This window comes from Lygodium microphyllum, chromosome 14, assembly GCF_053477565.2.
Source record: "Lygodium microphyllum isolate KBCC chromosome 14, Lygodium_microphyllum_v1.1.10, whole genome shotgun sequence".
In the NCBI taxonomy this organism is placed as follows: Eukaryota; Viridiplantae; Streptophyta; class Polypodiopsida; order Schizaeales; family Lygodiaceae; genus Lygodium; species Lygodium microphyllum.
The window spans coordinates 112,001,161-112,004,316 of record NC_141148.1 but is presented as its reverse complement, the minus strand read 5'-3'; positions in this window follow the sequence as shown (position 1 = coordinate 112,004,316).

Sequence of the window (3,156 nt, the reverse complement as noted above, 5' to 3'; positions counted from 1 at the left end):
ATGCCGAGGACCGAGAGGTGCTGCTACAGGATGTCGGTGATGAGCTATGGGTCTTGGTGCTGTTACTGCTGTTGTGAGGGGGGAGCAGAAGCACACGTGTTGGGGGGTTTCGCCATAGCCGTGCATGGAAAGGAAGGAAGGAGAGGGCGATCGATGCACATTGCATGAACGATGCTCTGATACCGTGTTGAACAGTGCATGAGGGAGACAAGAAAGGGAGGAAGAGAGAGAAGAAGAGAGACACTAGACACCAGAAGTGGAACCCCAGACGTGCATCAAGTGAGCACACAAATTCTTCATGATCTCTCTATTCCTGTAGCCTACAAATCAAATGTCAAGATGGAATATAGTCAATCACAAGAAGTTTGTTTGACATAATTTTCCCATGTGGAAAAGGGAACTTTTTTTCCCTTGGTTTCCCCTAATAGTGTTCAATAACATGAGCTTCTACTTGGAAGCCACCGCATATCTAGCTAGTTGCCACTAGTTGCCATCGAGGGTAAGGGGCTCCTAGCCCCCACCCTGGGCTGGTAGCCAAAGATGCTCCTCTCTCTGCCAACCATCACAACCTACTCCAGGGGCTGCTGCAGCCTATTCATTGCCCTCCATCTACTGATGACAGTCTACATGTGGTTCTATCTACTAGTTTTTCTCCTAATTCATCATCCTCACCTCAGCTATTACTGTTTGAGATCTTTCAAGTCAGCTACAACCAACATGACCTGTCGAGCTGCTGCATTTCCACTCCAGGCCTGCTGACCACTTATTGTGGACTGCCATGTAGCATCTCAATTGCTGCATTTCAGATCTGCCCTGCTTCATGTGCAAATTACATCACTTCATGATCCGTGTTTTGCTGTTTCAGTACTTCATCATCAGTCTCCTTCAAGCTCCTTCAAGATTTTCATTATTTCTATATCTAACTCCATGAGTCATCTAAAATACAAAAAACAATATGTATTTGCTGTGGTCTTGGCAGAGTTACACTTCCTCTCATGATTTAAAGAGCATCTGATATTATTGAGATGCTATTTGTAAAGCCTTTAAGCAACAAGTGGCCAATAAGCCTAATTTAAAGTCTTTAAAAGGGATCCATTTCTTGCTAATGTGCAGCAAGTGCAGCATTGTACCTTGAACTACAATGGTAAAAAAAACTAGTCAACTCTTTCAGAGATGTCTTCTTTCTAGCTTGAGCAGAATCAAGTTTCATTTGCCAACTGTAGAATTCCTTACCTGAGGCTTCTACCTTTTACCAGGAGCAAAATACAAAACACTGATCAATTAGAAAGGACATATAGGAAGATAGAAGGAAATCCCTTGCTACCTTACAGCATGTCCTGCTTCCTGAGAAGCTAGCCGAACAATGATGTCAAGGGCATACACAACAATCCGACTTGCAGCATGAGCCTAAAGAAGGTCATGATTATTCTCCATAGTCAGTGAGAAAGCTGTTTCCCTTGAGATGTTTGGAGGCAAAGCAACTGCTCAGAAACTGCTGATGTCAGAATATATTTCAAGCTTTCAGGGAATGGGGTTGTCATTCAAGCTCTTTTGGGTGTGATTGTGATCTTTTGAATGAGGTTCCATGGGCTGTATTGAGCATGAGTGTATGTTCTTAAACAATGAATAAGAAGAGAAGTAAATGCCAAAAGATCACTTTGGGTTGTCTTGGCCTTTTGTTACAACCCTATGTGTCTGCTAAGAAGGCCACTGTCTTCCCTCCATTGTTGCAGGCAATTTGAAAAATTTACAAGTAGATGGGGCAAGCTTGTCAGTCTCTTAACTGATGGCAATGCAAGCTTAACTAATGATGCCCTGGTAGTGTTGGCCATATTAGCACCATGTGCAAAGGGCCTGATGGCTATAAGGAAGACTAGGTCCATACCTTTGCTAGTAAAACTGTTAACATTTGGGTCCACCAAAGGGAAGGAGAACTCTACTGCAGTCCTCTTGGCTTTGTGAAAGAATGAAGGAGGAGAAGTTAAAAGATCTATCTTGATCCTTCCTACTGCTCTCTCCTCTTTGCAAAGGCTAGCATTGGATGGTTCTCCTAGAGCCCAAAGAAAAGAATCCCTGCTTTTGAAGATTCTTAGAGAATCTGATATTGAGTAATAAACATATAACTGGGAGATAGTACCTGCTCATATAAAATCATACACAAAACCCAAGTCCTAAATGTAGATTAAAGAGTTCTTTGCCATAAGTAGGTTCCAACCTACTTGTGAAGATCAATGTCTTCTTGACACACTCCATCACTGTGAGTATGCATTAATTTTGCCTGCATCCTTCATTCATCCTGAATAACAGGCCATTCCTCTAAGCACAAAAAAATCAATCGTCTTCAAGCAGACTACAGATGGAGGATTGGAATACCTTAGAAAAAAAGCTTACTTGTGTCGTAAGAGGAGTGAACCAGGAGTCTCTAGTGCCATCTCTAATTTCCCTGTAGTCAACAAGCATGGGTCAAAGCCATTAAAAGCAGAACTGTGAATGCAAAAAGAAACCATTCAAGTTACCATTAAATTAACCAGATAATTGAAGTAACACAGAGAATAGATCAAAATCATATGCAAAATCATATTCAATCGAGAACTTACTTGTCGCTATAGGAATTCATAATATTCTAGCAGGTACCCTTGCTAGACTCTGTCTGATTAGATAGGGAAGTTATGCCACCACTGGTGGATATTGAGCTGTTTATGCTTTGATCAGGACTAATCGGAGTAGCTTGCTGAAACTGACGATTAAAATAAAACTTGGCAACTGGCCCTCAATTAGCGATATGATATTTGTGATTAATGACGCGCACCTGTTGAGATGATGATGAATTTTGCAACGGGCTTGGTTCTGTGCTAGTAGGAGTAGTATTGTTGGGTGCAAGCTGATGTTCTTTCCACATAATGCTCCTGATTTGATCAACAATAGCCCTCTCCGTCTTAGGCCCTCTTGATGATGATAATGCCAACACAGGAGGGATATGTAAAATGCATAATCTCAACACTGAGAGCTTCTAGGGTAAAATAATTATCAATGTGCTCTGTAACTTAAGGAAAAAGAATGAGGGACATACCTGGGAATCCTTTAGCGCTACTAAGTGGAATTAGCCATGGGACCGGAGGCGCAGGAGAAGATGGAAGCGGGAGAGGACGGGGAGGC